We start from the raw sequence: 8,169 nt of genomic DNA, 5'->3' as shown, positions 1-8,169 counted from the left end.
TACTGTACTTACATTAGTTTATGTAGCAGTTGACACATTTCTAACTCTCCCATCACTTACACTAAATTAAGGTAAAGCTACCATTGTGTATCTTATCAGCATTATTTATTAATAAGGTATTGGTTTGGGCTGTAAATATAATTCTCAAGTGCAAACCATCTGAACATTAACAGATATGTTGTTCATGTTTATTTTACTATCATTACTTACATTCAACAAAGCATTTATTAATGGAATTTGTGAACATTATTGTAAAGTGTACACTATTTCAACATTAACTGATGTGTTACTTACATTTGTAGACCCTTTATTAACATGACTTACCATTAACAAAGCATTCATTAAAGGAATTAAACAATATTTTTTGCCACTAATCCACACCTACTCCTAAACCTACCCATAACCATTTTTTTTAAAACTTAGTACAGTTATAAACAAAACAGTAAGAGACAAGCGTAATCACAATAATTTTTTTTTTTTTTTTTTTTTTTGCGAAAATGTCAAAAGTGGTACCAAAAGTACGTTACTTCAAATGATGATGAGTTGCAGTCACAGTCCTCTCTGGCGGTAATAGTTTTTATAGGGTACAGAGCAGAATTTAAGATATTAATCCATGAAAATATGATGAATCCGGCTTCTCTCCACAAAGGCGCGCACTCAAATGTCAATCCACTGAAACACGGCATGTCACAATCTGTGATGAAGCAGGTGAGAACCAATGAGCGTTTGATATCTGTGCCGTAAACCATGCCGTACCGGTTCTCATGGGCGCGACTTTCAAATTTGAATCATAGCGAACGCGGTCTTTGACTATGAAGGTCGCTGCTGAGAATGAAGATGAAGATCGCCGGAAAAAGTGCAGAATTTGGATATGTTCCTTATGGATTATAAATATTTGGAGTACAGCGAACAAATAAAGTTGATGTGATTTGTGAATTTATGTTGTGCTTTGGTGTGTCTTAGGAGAAAACGCCTCACAGCAAACAAACTAAATATTACAAAATGGGTAAAGAATTAGACTTTTTTTTTTTTTTTTCATTTAAATGCTTTATTAATGGTAAGTCATGTTAATAAAGGGTCTACAAATGTTAGTAACACATCAGTTAATGATTAAATAGTGTACACTTTACAATAAGGTTAACAAATTCCATTAATAAATTCTTCATTGAATGCAAGTTCGTTGAATGTTCATGGTTATTTAATGTTAACTAATGCATTAACTAATGTTAACTAATACAACTTTATTGTAAAGTGTTACCATATTTTTAATGCCTCCGGTGCAAGGGAGATCCGTTTAGATCCGCTCTGATGGATAGATCTGTTTAAATCCGCTCTGATGGACAACAAAGTTGAGTTAGCCCTGGTGGTTCCAGGAAGATTTGTCTGCAACAGTACTGTTTAAACACACAGCTACCTGCAAATATTGTGACTGAAACTCCCTGACTCTTCCATCCAGATAGGGGTATTCTCTGCTTTTATTGTTATTTTTATTTCTTATGCATTCCATTTTTATTCTAATGTATTTGTTTCATTTTATGTAAAGCACTTTTGATTACCATTTTGTATGAAGTATAAATAAACTTGCCTTGCCTAATATGTTAAGGCTATATTGCTTGTGTTTCATAGCTTTGCGAGCTATCTGAAAGAAGTGTATGAATTAGAGTTCAGATAATATGGTTTAAAATAGAATAGGTTTTGTTTTGAAAATAAACCATTTCCATTGATCTATTTGGTTGAATGTTTTTAGAGGCCAGTAAAAGCTTTGATCAGCCTGAAGGGATCTAAGTCTAATTGTATGGTCAGTGGGGTTTAATTAAAGTGTTGTCATTACAAGATAATTATCTGTTCAGTTATCCCACTGAGAGCAGTTCTGGACAGAGAGGCCTTCTGGGTATAAGGACTAAGGCAATATGAGAGTATAATGACCTGTAATAACCATGTTTATTAAAGTCAAATTAGGCCATATGGGGAACCATATGAATTACATCATTTGGTCCATTGCATGATGATTTCAGTTGTTAGCTATGAGCTAAAAATCATACATTTCCTTTCCAAATGTCTCTTCTTGAACTTTTTAAAACCTTTCTATAGATTTCTTTCAACATAATTTAAAGTTGACTGAGATTATTAGCCTATTGTTAACATTTCTGACATTGCTTATAACATATGAATTACTAGCTAACCTTATCCCAGGGCTATCTCGTGTGGGGACATTTGGTGGACTATATTTCTCTATGTGCTCTGTTGTAAACGATCTCTATCAGCAATTTAGTTGTCCCTAACCAATGACAGATTTATAGAACACAAACATAACAATAAACAAATATCAACTCTTTTATAACAACGAGTGATTGCAATTATATTGTCTAACGACATTAAACAGTATTATTATGTCGTGATGTCGCGCGCGGCCTCCACCAGTGCAGCGGGGTCGGCCACCTCCCAGCCGCGATTGCGCAATCCATCGCGCGGGCGGTGCCGGCCGCATATCAACCGCTAAATCAATCGCTTTAATATACAAATTCATCAAACTAACACATATAACTGAACATTTTATCAACACAAACTGTGATGCCACATCACTCATCTTATCTGTAAACACACATAAACAGAGATAAGAATTAGTTATCTTCAACTGTGTATTAGTGACTGCCAGAGTGGCTTCTTCATATATAAATTAAGCTCTATATCCTGCGGCTCACGATCACCCTCTAGCGTCACCCGCCCGCGTTTACAGGTCTAAGTGATGTTCAAGTTGGCATCCTTGCACAGTACTACATACAAATATATTTTCATATACATTTAACACAAGAACTATATTTAACAAATAACAACTAATAATATTAATGATAACAATACATACATGACTACTTGAGTTCATATTTCTACACCCTCCCCCACAAAAAAAAAAAAAAAATGTTCTTCGACATTTTACCACAACTTTACAAGTTGTTTCCAGGCTGACCTGTTCATTGCTGCAAAACAAAAGGTAGGTTTTCAGTTTGTTTAAACTCTGTGCATGAAATCAGTTATTCCCTCCTTGCCATGGCTTATTTTCTAGAAAAGGGGGGTTCAGTCACTATTGTGCTACATTTACTAATTATTGCACTGTACAATTTATCTGACTATTCCTACCAGCAATGTTAACATATATGTAAACAGTTACATCTTAATTAGAGGAGTCTTACCATGTAAACAGACTCCATAATATTCAGCCACTTATTCACTTAATCTTGTTACCTTTTTTTTCTGTTTACTTTAGAGGTCACAGGTAATGGGTCTCAAGTCACAGGCATGTATTCTTTCTATTACCTCTTTCTATCCTCTTTTTTTCTCTTCTGTGATATTTTATGGTCTTTAGTTTACCATTCTGTTGTTTATTAAAGTCCACGGCCTCCACAGATTCTGACCACAGGCAGGCTGGAAGTTGATATCCTTTAGAACTACATTTCTCCGTATCACTGTCGGTTCTCCAAGTTCATTATAAGTCAACATCTTTGGCTGATGTCTCTGTCTTTGTGGGTAAGTGCATGACTGTGGCACCTCCAGTTCACTCACAGAATCTTGATCCCCTTCTTCAGAATCGCTGTCCTCCTGTGGAACATTCTCCTCTTCCGTTCCTGTGACTTTTGCATTTTCTCCTTCTACAGCATCAGGTTGGTATTCAGGTAAGTACTCATCCATCATAGCCAGTTCAAATGATTCAGCTTCAGGATTCAGTGTGGTTAGCTTTGCACTGTGTTCAGAACGGGATGGAAATTTACAGCATAGTTCATATCTTTCATCATCATCACTGCCTGAGTCTAGGTCATGTTGTTGTTCTTGGCTTTTCTACAGGTAAACTGTCACAGGGCAACAGGAGGTTTCTGTGTACCACCCGACTCTGTCCTCCTTTCTCTGGTCTGATCTTGTACACTGGACCATCAGGGCTTTTCCGACTTATCACTGTATACACACAATCTTCCCAGTGTGAGCGCAGTTTACCTGGTCCTCCTCTTTCGCTTAGATTTCTGAGTAGGACTCTGTTGCCAGGCAAAAGCTCAATACCATGGATTTTCTTGTCATAATATTTCTTTCCTCTCAAGGCCTCTTTTCTTGCAGTCTTTGATGCGATATCATAGGCTTCCTGTATCCGTGTTTGCCAGTTTGCAACATACTCTGCATAACTCTGCTGTTTCTCATTCGCCTGCAGGTTGAACCTGAGATCGATGGGGAGCCGGGGTGAACGTCCGAATAGCAGGTAATATGGAGAGAAGCCAGTTGCTTCAGAGCAGGTGCAGTTGTATGCATGGACCACTTTGGACAGTGAGCTCTTCCTGTCAGCCTTCTTAGTATCACTCAGTGTCCTAAGCATGGACAAGAGCGTCCTGTTGAACCTTTCAACTTGCCCTTTGCCCATTGGGTGATACGGGGTTGTGTGAGACCCAAGCACACCGCAAACCTCTTGTAACTGATCCATCAAGTGATTCTCAAATCACAAAGGGAAACCAAACTTGAGAGCAAAATCACCAACGACATGCTGTACCACAGTTTTTGCCGACTTATTTCTTGTGGCGTAAGCCTGGGCAAAACGTGTGAAATGGTCCATCACTACAAGTATGTACTCATAACCATTTTTGCACTTCTCAAGGTGAAGAATGTCAATGGACACAAGCTGGAAAGGGTAGGTGGTTTGAATTGTAACCAATGGGGCTTATAGTCTTATGAGTTTTTTTTTCTTTTCAGGCACTCACATGCCTGTCTCTTTTTGCATATGGGGCCATTAGAATCTTTCACGAATTAGACTTACAGTCCTCTCTGTTCCAAGATGCCCCATCTCCTGATGCAACTCTCTGTAAACCGTTTGATGATGTTCTTTTGGTAGAATCAGCTGGTTTCTCTTTCCTGCTTTTCTGTACAGGACTTCGTCATCGCTCAAGTGTAGTCATGTCCACTGTTTCAACAGGAATCTGGCATCCTGAGATTCTTTTTTGAGAGTGCGGCCAAATGGACGACTGTTATTTTTTTTGTACTCCAGGACACGGCTGATAACTGGGTCTTTCTCTTGGGATTGTTTGATCTCCTCCTGCGACAGACACAGATTAGTGGGCAGTGAGATGTTGTCTTCCACCAGATGTACAGCTTGTAAGTGAATTCCACTTGTCCACAGAGGAGCATCCTTGAAAGTTAAAACCACACCCTGTACTACAGCACTTATCACATCTTGGTTTATCTCCTCTGTGCACAGTTTCATGTACTGGTCAATGCCCAGCGGCATCCTCGACAAGCCATCCGCATCTGCATTACATCTCCCTGGCCGGTATTTGATGCTGAAATTAAAATCAGCCAGCTCTGCGACCCAACGGTGCCCTGTTGCATTGAGTTTGGCTGTTGTCAAAATGTATGTTAAGGGATTATTGTCTGTGTACATTTCGAAATGGGGAGCATGGAACAAGTAATCCCTAAAGCGTTCACAAATGGCCCACTTAAGAGCGAGGAATTCTAGTTTTCCTGAATGCATGTGGTAGTTTTTCTCTGGTGGTGTGAGAGTCCTTGACCCATATGCAATCACTGACATCTTCCCATTTTGTTTTTGATACAGGACTGCCCCCAAACCATCCTGTGACGCATCACAATGAAGGACAAACGGTAGAGTCAGGTCAGGATAAGCAAGAATTGGTGGCTCTATTAATTAGTCAATCAGTGTGTTCAACGCATCTTGATGAGTCTGTGTCCAAGTTATGGGTGTGTTGGGGGATGCCTGCTCTTTTGAATTAGTACTGACTTTAGTTCTTTTCTTTCCCTTTGGCTCAGCAGGTAATGTGCTTTGAAGTGGTGCCACTATCAGCTGATAGAGAGGTCTTGCCAGGCGAGAGAAATTGGTTAAGTTCTATAATAGGAGAGGAATCCCATCATTTTTCTCAGACTGTAGCTGGTTTTCGGAGCTTCAGGGCCTGTACCGGGGCTATTTCCGCTGGATCCATGGAATATCCATCCTCAGACACAATACGGCCCCAGAACCGCCCTTTCCTTCGGAACAGTTCGCATTTGTGTGGGCTGAGTTTGACTCCATGTTTCTGGTATCTTTGGAGACTGTGCGAACATGAGCAACATGATCATTGAAAGAGGTACTATAAACAAGGTTATCATCCAGGTAAGGCTGACAGATAACATCTCTCAGATCCTCTAGACAAGCTTCCATGTTTCTCTGGAACTCGGCTGGAGCTGAGCCAAATGGAATCCTGTTCCACTGAAATAGTCCCCAGGGAGTTATAAAGGCTGTTACAGTCTAAGACTCCCGTCCTTTTTCCTCACACATACGACTGGCGAGGAGTAATGAGATCTTGATTTGCTTATCCACCCTCGGTTCAGCAGATCTTGAAGGTACTCCTTCACCTCCTGTAAAAGTGGCTTGGGCACAGAAATATAAGTCTTTTGCACAGGTGATTGGTCATGGAGTGTAATATGCATGTTGAGTGAGGGGATGCAACCAACATCATTATCATCAAAAGCAAATGCATTGCACTCTTCCTTTAACAGTTGTCGTACAATCTGCTGCTGTGACTCTGTTAAGTGTTCAAGTTTTATTGGTGGATCCCACTGACTGGGTCTCTTTGATTGATGTGGTGTAACACTCACCCCACATGTCTGCACCGTGGATGTTGGCTGTTCTATCACCTGCTCCATCTGAATCTCATTTCTCTGGAGAGAGTCTGTTGTTAATGGGTAAGTTGTCTTTACCACTTCCAGGTGGCCAAGGATGAGTCTTAGTGCAAGTATGACTGGGTGACTAGCTGTATTAGTGATGACAATTAGTACTTTCGCTGTCTGCCCATTACCAACTTTGACCACACCTTCCTGCATTATTAATTATTAATTATCACTTGGAGCGAATAACAGTGTTACGGTATGCTGGTAGAGAGATGAGGCACATGCGGATTTCCACAATCAAAGACGATACTTTAATGAACACGGGTAAACAGAGCCAAACATACACGTAGTATAACATTAAGACGGACCAGGAGTGAAGGGAGTGAGTGCAATATAAAGGGAGTGCTAACAATAGAGTCCAGGTGCAGTTGATCTGTGATGATGAGGAGTAGACGAGGGAAGTGAGTGCAGGTGTGGAGAACAGGAGGATGATGGGAAATGGAGTCCAGGGGAACAAGGGATCCGTGACAGTACCTCCCCCTCCCGGTAGGCGCATCCTCGCGCCGTAGATGTAACAACCGGGAGGGGGGTGGGCGCCCTGGAGACCTCAGGCCGGAGCAGGGGGAGGAATGGACTGGAGTGGAGGTCTCCAGGGCAGGTTCAAAAGCCATGGCGGGTCAGGGGCCGTGGGCAGCCATGGCGGGTCAGGGGCCGAAGGCGGCCATGGCGGGTCAGGTACAGCGGGCTGCCATGGAGGGTCAGGAGCCGAAGGCGGCCATGGCGGGTCAGGAGCCGAAGGCGGCCATGCCGGGTCAGGAGCCGAAGGCGGCCATGCCGGGTCAGGTGCAGCGGACTGCCATGCAGGGTCAGGTCAGGACAGGGCGATGCCGCAGGCTCGACCGACCAAGGCGCAGGCGGGGCTCCAGAAGGCCGCAGAGGAGCCAGAGCGACAGCCGACCAAAGGGACGCAGGAGGGAGTGAGGAAGCCAACGGAGCGTGAGGGACGAAGGGACGAGGTGAAAACCGAGGAGTGCAGTCCTGATGTGAGGGAAGGCCGACGAACGACTGATGCGGAACCGGGGGAGGATGGAGCCTGGCGGAACTGGTGGACTGATGAGCCACGGTGGAGATGAGGGAGGTTGGAGCCAAAGGGGAGCATCTGGACCAACGGACCGAGGTGGAGTCCTGGGTGAGGTGGCTTGAGGTGGAGGTGCAGTGTGGACATTAGTGAGAGGAGGCGGGAGAGGGAGACAGGGAGGGAAAACAGTTGTTGGGTTGGATAGTTCAATAGCCCAGTTCATAATAAGAGCGGCTGGCTCGGCGGCGGCGGCGGTGGCGGCTGGAGCGGCAGGCTCGGCGGCGGCGGCTGGAGCGGCAGGCTCGGAGGCGGCGGCTGGAGCTGAGGGCTCGTAGGCGGCGGCTGGAGCTGAGGGCTCGTAGGCGGCGGCTGGAGCTGAGGGCTCGTAGGCGGCGGAGACTGGAGAACTTTGCTCGGCGGAGACTGGAGAACTTGGCTCGGCGGAGACTGGAGAACTTGGC

Source organism: Chanodichthys erythropterus, chromosome 17 (genome assembly GCF_024489055.1).
Source record: "Chanodichthys erythropterus isolate Z2021 chromosome 17, ASM2448905v1, whole genome shotgun sequence".
Lineage (NCBI taxonomy): Eukaryota > Metazoa > Chordata > Actinopteri > Cypriniformes > Xenocyprididae > Chanodichthys > Chanodichthys erythropterus.
Note: the sequence above shows the minus strand (reverse complement) of the source record.